Source organism: Pelodiscus sinensis, chromosome 2 (genome assembly GCF_052426305.1).
Source record: "Pelodiscus sinensis isolate ZL-2025 chromosome 2, ASM5242630v1, whole genome shotgun sequence".
Taxonomy (NCBI): Eukaryota; Metazoa; Chordata; order Testudines; family Trionychidae; genus Pelodiscus; species Pelodiscus sinensis.
This window is the reverse complement of record NC_143053.1, coordinates 99,044,520-99,063,960: the sequence shown is the minus strand read 5'-3', so window position 1 is coordinate 99,063,960 and position 19,441 is coordinate 99,044,520.

Genomic DNA, 19,441 nt, shown 5'->3' with positions numbered 1-19,441 from the left:
TAAGGCTAGAGATAACGAGGTTAATTCAGTCAGGGAGGGTGAGGCCAACTTCTAGCAGCTGATCTGGAGGTGTGAACACGAAGTCTACACAAGAAATCCACTTACTGGACACCCAAGAAAGAAACCCAAGGCCTGTGAAAGTGAGGGCTCATTGTCCAGGATGGGTTGTAGATCACTGATGATGCGTTGGAGAGGTTTTAGCTGAAGAGTGTAGGTGATGGCCAATGGTGTTCTGTTGGTTTCTTTCTTGGGCTTGTCTTATAGTAGGAGGCTTCTGGGTACATGTCTGGCTCTGTTAATCTGTTTCCTCTCTTCCTCATGTGGGTATCGTAGTTTCAAGAATGCTTGGTGAAGATCTTGTAGGTGTTGGTCTCTGTCTGAGGGGTTGGAGCAAATGAGGTTGTACCTTAGTGCTTGGCTGTAGACAATGGATCGTGTGTTGTGTCCAGTATGGAAGCTGGAGGCATGAAAGTAGGCATAGCGGTTGGGAGGTTTTCGGTATAGGGTGGTATTTATGTGACCGTCACTTATTTGCACCGTGGTGTCCGGTAAGTGAATCTCTTGTATAGACTGGTCCAGTCTGAGGTTGATGGTGGGGTGGAAGCTGGACACACAGATTTAAAGGTAGCCATCCTACAGCAAAAAAACTGTGGAACAAGGTGTACCGGTAATTCGGAATAAGAAGCCTAATCCGAACTACCTACTACGTGCCGCGTGTAGCCGCGGGCACGGAGTCCGAACTAGCAGGGCTTTAAAAATGGCGGCGCCCGGCAAGATGCAAATGAAGCCCGGGATATTTAAATCCTGGGCTTCATTTGCAACTTCGGTTGACTACATTACCCACCCTAGTTCGAACTAGGGTGGTAGTGTAGACATACCCTAAGTTGCCACGGGACTCCTTGTCACTTTTGCAGATCCAGACTAACACGGCTACCCCTCTGATATTTTGGAATAAGTGTTATTCCCCAAGGAAAGCAGCAAATATAGATTTTGAAATAACTAGGGGTATGTCTAGTGTACATAGCTCCGTCGACGGAGCCATGTAGATGAGTTTACTAGACATAGGAAAATGAAGCGGCTATTTAAATAATCGCCGCTTCATTTACATCAAAATGGCTGCTGCGCTGTGCCGATCAGCTGTTTGGTTGTACAGCGGGGCAGTCTGGACACGATGCGGTCGACAAGGAAAGCCTTTGTCGACTGCTCCAGTAAACCTCATTTCACAAGGCAGTGGTCAACAAAGGCTTCCCTTGTCAACTGCGGCATGTCCAGACTGCCCTGCTGTGCCACCAAACAGCTGATCAGCACAGTGCGGCGGCCATTTTGATGTAACTGAAGCAGCGGTTATTTAAATCACCGCTTCATTTTCCTATGTCTAGTAAACTCATCTACATGGCTCCGTCGACGGGGCCATATAGTCTAGACATACCCTAGTAGTGTGGACGCTTTGTTTGTTATTCCAAAATAACTCCCTAGTATAGGTCAGGGCTTAAAGCCCTTGCCTGGCATGTGTGGGGAACAGTTTCAGTTTCTTCCTTTGCCTGATCTTTTCCAGTGAATTATGGGGTATTCAGATGTAGGGCTCACTCTGTTCTTCCTCTTAAAAGAGTTCCACTGTGGATACAGACTTTCCAAAGATGCCTGAAAGACCCTGTTCAAATCCCTTCTCCCCCTTAGGCAGAGAGGGAACTGAACCTGGTTTTCACATCCCAGAGACTGCTGCAACCACTAGGTTTAAAGTCTTAAAGTGACTAGCATCAGTATTGCTTCCTCTGGCTATTCTGTGTGGAATATGGCATGGACCTAGTGCATTCTCATTTAGGTGCCTAAGTCATCTGACTCAGAAAAGAGATCGCAACAAGAGAGAGGTGCCTCACTGCAGCTTTGACTAAGGCACCAATTTCTCGAAGAGGGGTGGGACTTACCAGGCCCCCTTCTTGTCCCAGTTCCCAATGATTAATCTAGGTGACTTCCTGCCTGGCATGCTAGCTTTTGTGGATCACGTTTTAGGCACCTACCTCTTCCCATTCACTGTATAGGGAGCTGAGATGACTACCTTTGTGGACCTCATTGTTGATTTTTTTAGGCACCTGAAAGCCAAACGTTGCAATGCTTAGCGCTGCAAAGCCTCAGTCCTTTTGTGGATCCTGGCCACAGTGACTTGGTCAGACAGGATGTTTAGAGTGGAACTGGATTGAACCCAGAATCTTCTATCACCCAAGCTTGTGTTCTAATCACTGGAACATCGTTCTTCCCTCTTAATCTCTTCAAATAATATCACATTGTTCAGCACACAAATAATACCCACCCATTATAATCTATTATTTGTTTTTGAGAGGTGGAACCTATCTATCTTAGGTGCTCAGAGAGCAAACTTCTAAGGGACTTCTGACTACCCTTATAGGAAGCTGAATCTAGAATGAGGTAATGGTTTGAGACCCAATCAAAGGCAATAGAAGTTTGTGATTTCTGTTCTCACCAAAACACAAAAGGTGGCAATTTTAAGCCTGTTTGGAGCACCAATCTATACAAGGTGTGCTAAATCTAGTTACTAATTTGTTTCAGACACTGATCCAAATTGTGTAAATTCAGATCCAGTCTCTTCGGGTGAGGACAGAAATAACAAAATAACCCAGATGATGGTTTCTTGAGCACCAAGTGAACGTTTTTCAGGGAATGCTGCGTAAGCATCACTCCTTTGTGGGCTACTCTACCCTCTGATGCTCTCACCCGATTTGAATGGCCTGCATTAATCCTCATATTTAATGATAGAAAACTCAGTTTAACCTTGCTGTAAAGTAAGTATTTATACATATCTATGAGAGAAATAAAACAGCTTATTGATTTTATATCCACTTTCACTGCGGTAATTAAAATGTACCTTTGCAGGCTGCAGAATAGTGGACTGTATGTATTAGGCTAAAGAAATGCTCTTCCACAGGTCTTCTTACATATTCCTGTTGTCTGCTGACATGTCATTGAACAATGCCAGAGGTTAAATATGCTTTTCATAACCTATTTTCTCCTACAGCCAAAGAGGCTGATAATCATCATATTATATTGTCAAAAACCTGGGTCAAATTCAACATTATATATTCTCATTGGCTTCACTAGCATTCAACATTCAGTATAGTTAATGGGGTTGCATGGCTGTGTATGATTGCAGAAGTTAGCCCCCAAGTATTTACAAATAAAGACCAAGATTTTCAGAAATGGGTACTTCAATCTTTTTTGTTCTCTGTTTGCATAGTGTCTACCAAAATGGGGTTCTGTCCTTGGACTGGGGCTCCTAGGCACTACAGTCATGCAAATAAATAAATGCTAATAATAATTTTAAATCCTTATTAAGCTACATTAAACAATTTGGTCTGATTTTTTAAAATCCTGAGCAACCAGCAGCTCCCAGTGACTTCAAATGTAATGAATGGAACTAAGTAACTGGGAACTGCTGGGAGCTTAAGTTCTTATGGGTCTTAATGGCTTGTCTGTGCAGGGTAGTAATGCACATCGGGTGTGTGTGTGTGGAAGTGTAAAGTGCATCAATGTGTTGCATACTAATTGGCCTGCGTAGACCCTATTGGTTTGCACTAAAAGTTCTCCAGTAAGCGGCCATGTAGCACTCTTGACATAAATAAATAATTAAATTAAATTAAATGTGATTATTGTTTCAACAGAGTTAGGGTAATGCATGCTAGGGAAATTTTGGTGCCTATCAGCAGGATGCACACATGCCAGTTAGAGCACAACTTCTTGGTGTGCATTACTGTATGATATAGACAAGCCCAAAGTAAGAATTTAGGAATTTAATCACCCATTTTTGAAAATCTTGCTCTGAATATTGAGCTCACAAGAAATCCTGGCTTCTGGGGTTCTTAATTTATCTGCAGAAAGTTGGGGAATTATTATGATCTGAAAAAGGCACCTTTCAGACTTTCTAGTATGAAACGTTCAAATCTTCACAATAGCCGTAAAGGATGGCATTTTGTTCATTGGTTTATCACTTCTGAGTTAAAATTGCTCCAGCACTATTAACTCAGTTTCATTGTGACCATGCTTGGATGTACATACAGTATTGCTTATTATCTGAGGTCTCCTCCGGAAAATGAAGGGCTCAGAATATCACTGTAAAAAGTTTTATTCTGCCACCATTGGGATGAATAAACAGATATTTTAACAGAGTTTCTGCTGAAAAGCAAAAAGTCTGCCATCTTAACATAACTGGATAGTGTTACAGAATAGCTTTGCTCTGCTTCAGTAAATTGAATATTCGGGCTTTCCTCTGGAATACTGAGACTTGCTGATGTACTGATTAACTTGGAAGATTATATCTGCACAAGAATGGATGCATTCTGAGATGAAAAATCAGGAAAACATGCTACCTTTGGTTATGTACTAAAAAAATAAAGCAGGCTGAATAAAAGTTAGTATAGTTTCTGTAAAATTAGTAAAACACAAAAACCCAGCCTTATTTTTTTCTAAATTTAAAAACAAACAAAATAATCCCACATCTTGAAAAGAATTATTCTGAGACTGTTCATTTAAAATAATCATTTTAAAAGTTTTTGTTTAATTTTTTGTGGCGAAAAATGCCACTTATTTGTTTTTAAAATTGTCCCATTTTTCCCCACTGGAAGTTTGGAGGACTATAAAAATTGAAAAACGGGTTGTTTGGTACAGTTTTCCCCCACAATTTTGAAACCAAAATTACTGAGAAATTTCAAAATATTTCACTGAAATTTCTTCACAGAAGCTACTGAAGGGGAGAGGAAGTCTGCTGCCTCTAGAAGACCCCCTTGTTCACTTCTTAGAGTACATTATGTGGGTTTGGAATCTGTGATGGACGGGTGAGGCTGGCAGCTGGCTGGTTTGAGGACCACAGTGAGTGAGCTGAGGGCACAGGTACCACCATCTCCTCCCTCTGACTTAGTGGAGAACCCCTGGAAGTGAAAATTCATATTGCCCTATGAGTCCGTCCATTCCCCATGCTGGAAGACCCAGTGACATCTACAACATTTACTCAGATAGTTTGTCCTCAAGTCTATGTGCTCAGTACATCTCTAGTTAACCTGTGCTAACAATGAAGGGGAATGGAAATATTAAGTGACTTCTCACTCCTCACCCAGCACCTAGACAGGCCCCTCTGTGAATACAGGGTGTATGTAGTGGTAGGTAGAGGAAATTTAGCAGTTCAGTGGAAGGAATTGGGCAAGTTAGGGAGGGTCTAGAACAACTGCATGTCACCCTTGTGCTCCTGTGGAGCATTCAGAGAAAACAATAACAAGGAGCACAACTGTGATGAGTCCCTTGTAGAAGTCTTCCGAAGGGGACTATGAAAACCCAAGAGATGGACATGGGGCACACAGGGAGCTAAAGTTCCTAGTCATGGTTTTTAACATGGAAGGGAAGACATGCTAGCTACCTTGGAAAATTAAAGTAAGTTACTAGAGAAGTAACTTTATGGTGCTCTGCCACAGCAATAACTTCTTGTTAACAAAAATCCGTACCTTGGTGAAGCAATATATAAATGTTTCCATGCATCTGAGCATGTAGAAGCATATTGTAGGGGTATGTCAAATTTGTCTCTGATTGCAAGAGGCTTGACAAAATTTATACATTTGCATTCTTCATACCCCTTATCACAAGTTCAGATGTACATGTAATAGCACTGTATTCCCTAACTTAGCATCTGCAGTTGCTTAGTCTCTTCATTTGTGGTTTCTAGTAAGGATCTACATGATGTGCCATGGTCAGATGATTTCCCTGATCAGTGCAAGAGCCAGCTTTTGCTACAGGGTGCAGGGGATGAAGCCAGGAAGGTTAGAGTTAGGAGGTGGGGTTAGGACATGGGATGAAATGGAGGCTAGGACTCTACGCCCTGGTCTACATTATGGTATTATTTCCAAATAGCCCCACTTAAGTCGAATTTATAAGTGGTGCATCCACACTACCATGCCCATTATATTGAAATAATGGGCGGCTTATTTCAAAATCTGTACTCCTGCTTTTCTCAGGGCATATCTAAATTACACTCTTTTTCAAAAGATCCTGTACTCCTCAAAAAATGAGTACAGGATCTTTTGAAAAAGGTTTTATTTTTCAAAAGAACTGCGTCTAGATAGCGGTTTCACTTTCGAAATACCCTTTTTCAAAAGAACGCTGTGACGTGATTATGCAAATGAGGTGTGGAATATTTAAATCCCCACTTCATTTGCACTTTTGAGCTGCCTAATTTACATCCCTCTTTCAAAATAGCGTTAGTATGGACGCTCTGGTGCCGCTATTTCAAAATAATTACTCCGCAGAGTAATTTGAACTAATTACTCCCCAGTACTTCCTGGGACTGTAAAACGAGATAGCATGTACATGTTAACAGAACCTGCCTCAGACTAATTTCAAGGCTTCCCCATAGTGGGGACACACTATTTTGATCTTGTAAAATCGGGAGTTATTAAGTTGAATTTAGTTATTTCAGAATTATTTCCTAATGTAGACATGACCTAGTTGGGCAGGAACAGGTGGAGGGGGGGAAAACATGGAGATGGATGGGACAGGTAGAATAGGGCCAGGAACAGAATGCAGATGCACTGTCACTCACCTGCTCATCATTCACTGCAGAGGAACTCTCACCCTTGGGTGGTTCATCCAGTGAAGAACTGCTAGAAGTCAGGCCTCACTGTGCACTCCTACCAGGATACTCCCACGAAGCTAGGTCTTCTTGCGGTATGGCCAGTGCTTAGGCCTCTGCACATGGACTGTTAGTCTCAACTAATCACACCCCAACTTGCTGAAAATTTGCCAGTGCAGAAAGCTGAACTGCCTTAGGTAGAAGCCTCGCTTGCCTGTGTCTAGACAGGTGTCTGTGCATAATATGTTTGAAAAATCACCATCCATACATCTAAAATCACCTGGAGATGGCAGTACCCCTTGCTCTCCTATTAGTTGTGCCATTGCTCACCATTCACTGTAGTCTACTGCCTGGTTGAACTAATGCAATGCATCATGGGAGATGTAGTCCAATCCGAGAGCCTGGTACACAGGGAAGAATGGAGCATGAGACACCCAAATGATATCTCCATGAGGCACTACAACATGTCAGTTGAACACAAATGTCAAATGACCAACATATGAAAAGTTTTGACTTGCTTGGATTCTAAATTAAGTAAAATGTTTAGATCTCAAGTCCATTTAAATGCTTCCTCTCGTTCCTTTTTAATCATGAAGTAGCAATTATACTATGATTTGACTAAATAACTGCAATGTGAAAACATGACACAAAATTCTATATAAATTCATTTGTAAATGTACATGTTGTACACAAAGGCATGTTCAGAGATTCATTCTCATGACTTAACATACTTGTGTGTATGTACTTTTAAAAACCTTGCTGGTACTATTTAGTGAGAAACACATTACAAAAAGTAGAGCTACAAAAGGGTATTTTTTCCTAGCAAAAGTAAGAAAAACAAACAAAAAAATCTCCTTTTCCCTCCCACAAAATCCCTCCAAAACCCCCAAAAAGTTTGATAGATGATTGAAGCCTATTATTCAGATAACTTTAGGTGATTTCCATTGGCGTTATAGTACATGCCACTGGACAGACAGACAGACAGTAACTGAATTGTTTCAGCTTATCCAAATAACATTGAAATAGACTTAATTGTTGAGCTGCAGGAAAGACCATGTTTCTCTGGAGACTATTAGTGTCATTTTAAAAGCTAAATGTATCATAAAATCTGTCTTTAACAGAATAAAATTGTACAGACCAACACAATTTTATTTAATGTTTTCCACATTTCTTGTAAAAAATTGTTGGCTATAAAGCTAAGTTTTTAACATTATTAGGAATATTTCAGTGGTGCACTTTTCTGAGTTTGAATCTATTGTCCTTAGTCCCCTTGAATAAGACCTTCCTCTGTGAGTAATCACACTGACATTAATTGGAGTTACTTGCAGAGCAAATTTTTTCTTAATGTGGGTAAAGACTAGAGAGTCTGTCCCAACATTTAATTTTTTTTTAGTTACAAGAATATTTACAGATAAAGACACAGGATGAATAGGATATTCTAATTTCACTTGTTAAATATATCTCATTAGGTTTGCTTTGTAATGTTTTGCCTGAAAACTGACACCTAACTCTGCATAAGGAAGGATGTTGCACTATTTTGTAAGAAGAAGAGTAAACTTTCTAGGAGGTTACGTTGATGTGCATTGCTGGTGATATTTCACTATGTAATACCATTCCTTTGAGTAAAAGAGATAATAATAGCAGAACTATCTGACAATAATAAAAGGTAGAGAGAGTTTAAGCATTGCTCTTTATAGTATCAAAGAGACAAAGGGATATCTCTTTCTTACAAAAAAGTTCAAAGTATAATGGGGAAAAATCAAGAAAAGAGATAAATAGTGGATCAATCCTGAATAGAAGGAACAAATCTTTCTATTTATCTGTCTGATTTTTTTTCCACTGGAGTTGTAGATCAACTATCAAGGAAGCTATTTCAAATAACTTCTGCTAACATAATTGTTATTTTACAAGTTTAGTTGCTATGGAAATGCATGATGTAAGCCACTCTTACCATCACATTCAGTTTATTTTTTCATACTTAGACAGCATTCTCTCCCCCTTTCAATTAGTCCTTTTCTACACAGGAGACAACTATCCTGTTTAATTTTTATGGAAAAGCTCAGAATCTGGACATAATTACCCTTATTTAGAAACTCTGGAGCTTTTCCTGAAAAGCAAAATTTTTTTGCAACTGCAGCCATTGTCAACCGTTTCCCATTAGAGCGATGTATGAATGGAAACAATTGTAATTTCTTCATTGCTAGCTATTAAAATGAACTTGAATCATGTAAAATTTCTGGAAGACAGACATTATGGTGACTACAAATATTGTTGAAGTCTACCTTGGAGATGATTTATTTGGTTCTGGTTTTGTGATAGGAAAAGGGTATGTGCTAATACAGCAGTTGACATTTAGAGGGAAATTCATCCTGTGCAGAGGTCAAATACCAGGTCTGTATCACTCAATTCCTGCTTCATCCCCATTTGAGGATTTATGTAATGCGTGGTTCAGGTTCTCAGCCTGGGTGTGAATTTCACCCGAAAAGAAGAACTCCATGGAAGCATGAAACTATAATATATCTTCCACACTCGAAGAAACGGGCCCCTAATTTTATTAGGGTACTTATGGAATAATATCGTGAGGATCAACTTGCATATCTTAGACTATTGTCGAATTTTGTTCAACCTCATTTTCTTAGTAAGAAGGCTGTGTGATACAATCTGTCAAGAGCTGTAAAATGCCAAGTTCACGCTGATCCTTTATCACAAATGCAGGGCTGCTGACAGAATTGCTGGGCCCCTCAGCAAGCTGTAGGGGCCTAGCTGTGGGCTTCCAGAAAGGGTGGGGTGTTGGGAAATAGGGGCAAAGCTTGGTGCTAGTCTCCCTTAGCCAGATCTTCAGTGCTGTTCAGTCCACGCTGCCCAAAGCTCTGGTTGCAATTTAAAAGATCCTGGGGCTCCGGTCTTTGCTCCTGCTGCAGTAGCAGTGGCAGTGCCTGGGAGCTCCTGGCCGTTTTAAATCTCTAGGCTGCAGGGAAGCTGCGCCTTTGCCCCCTCTCTCAGTTGGTGACCCTGAACACATGCCGGTGACTTTAGGAAATTCTCTACCTGCCACATCACATCCTTATCAGACACCCCCTGTAATACCTGGTTCCAGATCAATATGCTGAATGTACTAGCACAGGAGTGGGCAAACATTGTGGTTGGATGGCCACATCTCTGTATGGGAATGGTATGGAGGGCCATGCATTCTCACCAAATTGGAGGCTGGGATATTGGAGGGGTTGAGGACTCCAGCTGGAAGTGCAGGCTCTAGGGTGGGACCAGAAGTGAGTGGTTTGAGAATTAGGGAGGTGCTCCAGGCTGTGGCTGAGGAGTTTGGTGGTAGATCAGGGTTGGGAAAGAGGTTTGGGGTTCAGTGGGAGGTTGAGGGCTCTGGCTGGTGATGTGAGCTCTGGGGTGGGGTTGGGGGTGAGAGGTTTGGGGTGTAGGAGGGTACTCGGGATGATATAGGAGATCAGAGGGCAGGAGGGGGATCATGGCTGGGGACAGAGGTTGGGGCCCATGTGGAGCTCAGGAGTGAAGGCTCTGGGTGGTGCTTACCTCAAGCAGCTTCTGGAAGCAGTGGCACATCCTCCCACCAGCTCCTACATGGAAACACAACCAGGTGACTCGGCACTGTGAGCTGCCCCACCTGCAGGCACTGTGGGTATGTCTACACTACCACCCTAGTTCGAACTAGGGTGGTAATGTAGGCAACTGGAGTTGCAAATGAAGCCCGGGATTTGAATTTCCCGGGCTTCATTTGTGAATGGTGAGCATGGAGTCCGCACTAGCGGACATTTAAAAATGGCAGCGCCCGGCAAGATGCAAATGAAGCCCGGGAAATTCAAATCCCAGGCTTCATTTGCAACTCCGTTTGCCTACATTACCACCCTAGTTTGAACTAGGGTGGTAGTGTAGACATACCCTGTCTCTGGTGCTGTGGAGCTAGCACTTGGGCTGGAGGAGCAAGTGGAGCCCCTGGCTGTCCCCTCCTTCAGAAGTCACTTCTAGCCACAGTACATGTGGAGTGGAGCAAACTCCTGCCCCTGTCCCACAGTGGGAGCCTGATGGCCAAAGTAAAGGATTGACAGGCCAGACACAGCCTGGGGGTCCGTAGTTTCTGAATTTCTGCACTAGCAGCTTTAATTTAGTTATTCCTTATTGTGTCTAAAAGCATAATGCTACAGCTTTACCTAGCAAATATATGGCACTGAAGGTTGGCTTGTTTGGTATGTTTTCAGATCTATTCAAGACTGAAACAAAATTCCGAACTGGGACCAACATTTCCTACAAGGTATGACAGAATTTTGAAAAATTTATGGGCGCATGTGCTATATGCATTTTAGCTTCTCTCTAATTTAACATCTGTATGAAAGATTTTAAATCATACAAACTACAGTCTTCAAGTGAGTGAGAGAATTATATTTCTCCATTCGTATGTGCTACAAAATCCATGGTCTCATAACCAGTATTGTAAGATTTGGTGAACTTGAAATTATTTTCCCCACTATTTTGATTAAGTTAGGCGTGCAAGTCCTTCCTGTTCTTGTGTAGGGAAAAAAATTCATATGGTGCAAATTTTTGTTTATTTTGATTTATTTTTTTCTTAATATGGGAAAATATTCCTCAGACTAGTGTGAAAGTTGATAAAACTACCAAAAGAACCATCTTTTCTACTAGTACATCTTTTAAAAACTGGAGTTTCTAGATTTCGTAAACATGCTATGCAAATATATGATCTCTTACTGTCTGTAGAATACGTAGCTCAAAAGATGCTGTTGACAGACTGGTATATTGTAAAACTATCTATCAACTCTTACTCATGCAGGAAGTTCCATTAGGACAACTCAACCGAGTAAAGGTTGCAAGACTGGACCCTGTCATGGTAAGGTATTTTTACACTGTTCACACACTGTGCTAATAATGTGAAAATTTACTGCAAGCAAAGCAAATCATGGATGATTTCCACATTTTAGTCACATGGTATGAGCTGATTAGTGCAGAATCTAATTTGCTCTAATCAGTCCAAGGTGGATAGAATGTGAAACAGATGACCTTAGATTTTAAGAACAGGTAAATATGCCTAGTTGAAGTGAATAACAACTTTTTCTACGGATGGGTTTTCACCTTATCCATTAAAATTACATCAGGTAAGAGCTAAGAGTTACAGGTGCTAAAAGTTTGAATTCCCCTGTACTATATAAAACTTCACCTTCCTGTCTCTGCCAATTTTGAACCAGAGACATAGACAAAATCAAGACTTACGTGCCTATTACATATAGCAAGTTTTAATATCCCCATTTGGGGAGAAAAATTCCACTCAAGTATTAGAAAGGAAACGAACAAATCTGTAATATAGCTCTAGAAAGAGAATCTAAGTGAGGAAAGAGAATTTCTCTTTTAAACATGCAAAAAATAGGGAAAACGCATAGTGCCATGTGTTTGGTGGGGTTTTTTTTTTGTTTTTTTTTGAGGGGAGGAGCTTTTAAAACATGATGTGCAGAAAAATATTAATTAAACCAATTTAAAATTAAAAATTCAAGTTCCAAAGCCAAGCATTAGCTGGTGCCATGTGATTAGGCCTAATAGATTTCTGTATTCTTTGAGAGGTTATATCAGGCATCTGAATTCTTTGTAGGTGTATTTTCTTACAAGGGAAGAAAAAAAGTGAGAGTTTGACTTCACTTAAACAAAGCTGACTTGGTATGTGTGGGAAAGCTATTTACTTTCCTTCCAAGATATATTTGGGTAAGGAAAGATCGTGTCATTATTCCTTTCAAATAAACAAAATTATCCATTCTTAACATCAAAGGAGATCTGTTTTCTATCTCCAGAATAATGCCACATATTTTTTCTTCTGATACCTGAGACTCAGAGATGCTAACTTGTACCTGCCCTCCTCTGAGGATGTCCAATAATGTTTTCTAAAATGTATTTTCCCTAGACCAAGCTGAAATTAACATGGGCTTCAAATAGTTCTGTGGAGATATCACTTCTGATAGCACAATGGGCTTCTAGGAGCAATGGGAGATGTCATTTCTTCGTAACTATCTACTGCAGGAAAATTACCCCTTTGAGGGAACTGGCACCATATTTTATTACAGTCTTGTTTATGTCCACTTCACTAGAAAATTTACAAGATGATACAGGAGTCCTGTTAACCATGATGACCATACCTTTGCACTAGATATAGCTCCAGATAAAGTCACGTTCAAGAGCATGTCAACAAGTCATGGCAAAACTCTGACCACACTGGAGCTGACTGACAGATAGACAATATGATGTTGATCATGACTTGTCTTTCTCCACACTGAATGCAAAGTCATGGTAATTGTTGTCTTAGTTAATTTGGCTCCACATGGTCATGTGCTGACTTCATGTAATTTTCTATTACAATACCAATATGGCAGCAGGATTCATATCTTCACTCCTGAACTCTTTCTTGTGGTTGCATCTTTGGTCCAATTCACTTTTAATAATGGGTAGAATGGTATCTGTATCTGAACTAGTTAAAAATCAACAACCAAGAAGTGTTGCTGTAAAACCAAGAGTGAGAGAGAGAGTAAGTTTCAGGACAAAATGTGTGTTTGTGGCTGTTACCAATTTTAGGATACTAAAATAAAATAAAGGTCTTATGATAACAATACAGATAAATCCTTATGTCCTGCTATCACAACTTCTGTTTCCATCAATTATTGATTTCTCAGGTAATCCAGCACTCACTGTGCATAGAATTATATTGCTAACAAAAACTGTCCTACACGTTTTTCCATTGGTGTACATCGCGTGTGATCCCACAAGTATAAACGGTGTTTAGCAATGTCCCCTTTTGTAATTGCTTTAAATTCAGATCCAAATAGAAACCCACTAATTTCAGTCTAGACCCAATGGGCCAGGACTGAGATCACTGGACAGTTAGAAAACAGGATGGAGGAGCAGCATCTCCTGTACCATGACAGCTAAGTTTGTATTGGAGAGAGGTCAGTCATTTCGGCTACTGTCAGTGCCAGCTTTTAAGATAGCACAAGGTTGTATACAGTGCTCATTCATTCTTAGGCAAGTGCTGGTACTGTGTCCTCCATTTTTTCTAGCTGTGGATAACAGAAAAGCAGGACACATGAGATGGCATGAGCCACTAGTCCCTGCTGCATGAGATCTCTTTGGCATGGAGATGGAGACCTCTGTTGGCTTGCTCCCCACTTCAGAAGACCGAAGGTGAGCCCACTACTGCCCTGCTTTTCTTTTGTGCAGACAGCAGGATGACTGCTCCTAGCAGTCTTCTATCCATCCCTCTTAATTGTCTTTCTTCACTCCTGCTACAAGAGATGTATTTTTTTCTGTGTCCCTGATTACAAGGAGCTATTTAATCAAGGCACAAAGACTTGATAGTAAGCTGATAACAATGAGCTTCATTGATTGTCTGCCCTAAGTGTTCATACAGCATTGACTAAAATTGAGTCCCAGCATACAGTGTGCTCTGTGTGAAGATGTTGATGAGTTTTCTGTGGGACATTCTCCTACATGGTCGTTCCAAGGTTCTGTCTGGAATCTGGAAGGAATCTTCACTTATATAGCCCATGAGGCCAAGTTAGAGCTTCTTAAAGAAGCTTTTTGGGCTTTGTCCAGTATCCAGTTTTTCTTGGCAAGGCTTTTGATTTTTTTCTTGGGAGAAGTGAAAACTTTCCCTAAAATGCCCTGATCTGCCTTCTGGCTGAAGCATGAGACTAATGCCTTGCTTTCCCCAGTGAAGTAGCACATCTGTGGAGCATAGAGACTAGGTAACTGGTTGTCATGTCAGGTTTCCTAAACATACTTTCCTGTCATGTCTCTCTTCTTGGTTTGTATCAAAGCACAGTCTCTGCTACTGGATCCATTGCACAGCAAAGTCAGAAAATAATTGAATTAAGCGGGGGGCGGGGGGGAGGAAGTGTTTAGTTACCTCCAAACCAGTCTATTCCTCTAACTCTTCTCTCCACTCCTGACTGCAAAATAGGCTCATGTTAAACTTAAGCCTCTGTTACCTTTTTCATTTTTTCCTACATCATAGATACTAACAATGATGGTCTTTAATTTAACAGCTTCTGCTACACTGGGAAAGAGTAACTTCGTTTTCTAGGTAGCAGATTCCTGTATAATGCAATTTCCACACAGCCACAGTTCTGCTACCCTGAAACAATTCTGTTTCAGTAAGTGGAAGGCCAATTTATTAATGATTCAGTAGCTGAATTGGTGTGTAGGTATAGAAGTGCCCCTGAATTTAATTGGGAGTGTTCCAGTTAGAAGGAGCTTGAGAGCAGAAACTAAACCTTGGAGACTACAACTCCCATGATGTCTTGGGAAAGAAAGTGCCTTCTGCTGCCAAGGGATGCAGGGAGAGTATATGATGAGCTCCATCTGGGTATAAACCTCTTTTTTTGAGGAATACAGGATCTGTCAAAAAGGGTTTATTTTCGACAGATGTAGACTGCCATTTTTTTTCAAAAAAGCTTCATTTTGAAAAAAAGCGGTGGCCATGTTTATGCTACCGAAGCGTGGGATATTTAAATCCCTGCTTCATTAGCAATTTTGAAGTGCCTAATCTACATCTCTCTGTCGACAGAGAGGTGTAGTTTAGATGTAGCCTAGGAGTGTAGGCGCAGGGGTGGGGCAAATTGTGCCAATTTAAATGTAATCTGGTTAAATTTCATTTATTACTCTAAACTGCAGGTAGTAAATTGATTGAAGTGCCCCCTACTGTCTTACAGTGGGAGTGACATAAAAATTAACCTGTATTTCTTATCTCATGTTTTTCTAAATGGTTAAGAAAATGTTTGTTAGCTCTAACCGGGTATTGCTTGTATATGGTTTATAATTAGACCCATTAAGTTAGACCCATTGCAAATATTAGCTCAGTTTTATTCCTGGGGGCTCCCAACGCATTCCAGTGAGTGTGTACAATGTACACTCCAGGGCCCAGCCAGGTGAAAGCATAAGTAAAATGGTAAAATGACTGCACCGCAGGGGTGGATAAAGGATTCCCACCGATCTGTTGCCACTGGGTCACTCAGGATCTCCTTTGCTTTCAACAGCATTGGGTGCCTGAGCACCCAGGTGAGAGATGCTGCCTCCTGAATAAAGCAAGAAGGCAAGCGAAGTGGTGCAAGGTTACAGCTGTCACTAGTACAACCATTTTTTATTACAAATCTAAGCCATAAAAAAAAATCATTTGTTATCATATTCCACCATCTATTCCTTAGCTGTTGTTGCTTACCAGGAGTAGAGTAGAGTTGTCAGTTTTGACTGGATGGGTTTCTGGAGGTTTCATCGTGTGACAATGTTTAATTAAAGATGGATCCTTAATTCTTGGCGGTGCCAGGATTATCCTGGATGGTTGGAGACACCTAGAACTGAGTAACTTTTAATCACATCAACGTGGTAACTGTGGGTATGGTACAAAGTCTGTGGCCACCTAGGAATGTTATGATTGTGCTTTACTGTCTGGGCCATTTGGCACTTCTCAGAAGCAGCAAGGAGAGAACTCAGACACTCCTGCTCTAAGGCCTGGGCTTCTACATCTTGAGGCAAATGAGAGTTGCTGTTAGCAGTATAGGACCTATGGCACACAGATAAGAAACACTGATTCTATCTAGTACAGGACAGTGGCATGTATAGATATACCCCTTCACACACACATCACTAACCAATACAGTAAATAGCACTGTATTATCTCCGAGAGCTATTTTCTTGTGCCAAGTGATTGCTCTGAAACACTCAAGGGAAATATGCCACACATGCAGTGATGACTGCTAAAATAGTTGGGGTCGGTTTATCTGGAGATTTCAGATTGTTTTATAACTGTTTTTTATTCTGCAAATGCATGTGAAAACTTCTGAAAAATGGCTACAAAATATAATGTAACTGAAAAACAGTGGGAAAATCTGTTTAAGCTTAGGGTCTGAATCTGTGCTACAATTTCAGGCTTTAAATCCCAGTGTATGTTTCAACATCCTGCAAACACTGATCACTTTTCTTTTCTGCTGCTCCTTTGCTCTCAGCAATTTTTTCTAGACTGGCTTTAGTTTACATCATTATATGCAAAACCTACTAATGATACTGATTTCAGTTCCCAGATTCAGGGCACGTCTACACTGCCCTATACTCCAAACTTAAGGGGGCATGGATAGCAGCACACATAAGTGCTTGCTGCATTACACCTGCTTGTGAGGACTTTGTGGGCATGAATGTAAAAGGTTCCTAGTGTACATTAATGTTATCCCGTCTGAAGAGGGTTATGTCAACAGGAAACTTAGTTTGCGTGGCATCCACATGGGAGTTACAGCGCAGCATACACTTTGGTGCTCACGGTTATTCACACCCCAGTAGTACAAATGGGTGGGATCATGTAAACAAGTTGCAGGACCAGTCACAACCTCACAGGCCCATCAACAGGGCAGGCAAAGAGAGTAACTATCCCAGGGCTTGGCAATTCAGAAGGGCCCAGGACTTCTGACCATTGCTATTACAACAGTGACAGTGCCCAGAGCCCAGGGTTCTTTAAATCACTGTTGGAGTACCACGTGGCACACTCCAGGCAGTACTAAGGGCTGGCAGGCACATGGTCCAAGTGCAGTAAGGGCTGGCTGCCCCTGCCCCTTCCAGAAGCACCCCTCACCTTGTCAAGGGGCCGGAAAGGCTCTCGGCTTCCCTACATCCCTGTTAACAGAGGATTCTCTGTATTCAAAATGGAAGGATAATAATTTTACCAGCAACATTCCATGCAGCCTTGGCAATCATTACATACTTTTATAGTCTTCTTTTTCCTATCTTATACCTCATTGTAAAATTCATGAGCTAGATCTTTGGCTGGTGTAAATTGGTATAACTCCATTGACTTTGATGGAGCTATGCTGAATTACTCCAGCTGAGAACCAGGCTTCTTTCAGGAATCAGTGGCTATCGGTGAATATGTACACGTGTGTACATAATGTACATATATGTACATGTATGTATAATGAGATTTATTTCTATATTTTCAACCAATTCATAACTTTCGCTTCTTTGACAGTAAGGATATAAAATCTCATTTAATTGGTTAACCAGACCTTGGTGCCTTGCAGGCAGGGGCTGCTCCAGCCCAGCCAGAGCAGCTCCTGACTGCTACATACCTGGGCTCACCATGGACTGGGGCTGCTTTGGATGGCCAGAACAACCCCTCCCTGCGATGTGCCCTGGCCCACTGTAGACACTGGCCCACTGCTGGAGCAGCCCCTGTCCACAGCAGGCCTCATAGGGATGGAGCAGCCTCCTGCCCATGGCAGCTGGGGAGTTGCTCCCTGCTCCCCGGTTAACCAAAACTGGTAAGCATCACCTATTAAGGGTGATGACCTTTCACATCCCTATTTGGCATATAACCTGTAAGATGAGTCCATGGAAACTATTGCTCCAGCAAACTGTATTTCCAGAACAGCTCTTGAGGATTTCCAATCTTTCTATGCACAGGTACGAGGCAGGGAAATACTAAGTAGAGCATGTGGCCTAGACCATTGGATGGGACTGAGGAGTGCAGAACTGAATTTGTGGGCATGTGGATTCAAAGAGGGCTTTACATTCCTGGACAGGTTGTGGGCTAACCTGATACAAGAGTGTAGGTGAGAGCTCTAACTGTTTGCCAGTGGCAACTAGAGATAAACTGAGGTAAAATGATATGAAAAAAGAATTACTTAGCCTATGTCTTTTTCCCAAACTGGCTGCAAAGAGCCATTTTATTAGCTATATGTGACTAGAATAGCCTCCTTCATAAGGATGATTTACCTACATTGACCAGGTTGACCAGTTATCTTTTAGTGGAGCTTTCCATCAGAAATGGGGCTGAAAATTTGGACTTGTGTGTGTAACATAATTCATAATGGGTGCATATCAATATTAGAAATGTAATTGAATTAGGGTCTTTCTGAGCAAGAAGGAATCTTCGTGAAATAATTCCTTTGGAAGATTAGGAATTTCTAAATCGTTTTGGCCATGAGTTTGTTCACAAGTGTGGAGTTGATGCTGCTGCTCTTTGCAAGCACAGTTTCCAAGGTATGAAATAAATACTTCTCGATAGCTTAGTAATATGGCTCCTCTGTTTGTCACTCAGTGGCACTGACCGTTTAAGAGTGAAGAGGTCAGTGCCCCTGTGCTAGGCCTGCTGACCTGCAGTTGGACTGACTCTTGGGGGAAGGAAGGAGAAAGGAGTGTCCGATGACTCAGGTTTGTGAGTTAGTCAGGAAATGGGCAGCGAGAGCAGACATGGCACTTTTGGTGCTTGCTCCAACAGGTGACTGGTGCCCGTGGGAAGAGGGGATACAGGAAGGGCCAAACAGCAGAACAGTGACGAGGCATGAAGGAGCACACCATTTAGTAATCAACATTTTGACAGGGGCTCAGGGGCAATACATCTCCTGGGTGCTACTACAATTGCCAGTGCCAGAGGCCTGCTCTGCGAGCAAGAACAGCAGGAAGTTCCCTGGGAGGGGAGGAAATGGGAATGAGCTGGGGTGGGGAGGAAAAGGTCATCAGGGAGAATGAGCTGGGAGGTGTTGCTCAATTAAAATCTCTCCAGAGAGCCTAAAGCAGGAGGAATTGAAAGGCAAAAAGGGAGAATGCTCCTGGGAACTGTAGCCTGGGGAAGTTCCTAGGGGCAGATGTGTTGTTCTGTCTTATGTTTGGGAACTGAAACTAGCCGGAAAGAGGCACTAGGTGTGTCTGTGCAGCAAGCAATGTGAGTCACATTAGTTCCTTCTCTCATCTCCCCTGACTTCAGTGTGGGAAATTAGGTGCTGTGTATTGTGGTTTGGTAGGTTTTAAATTTTA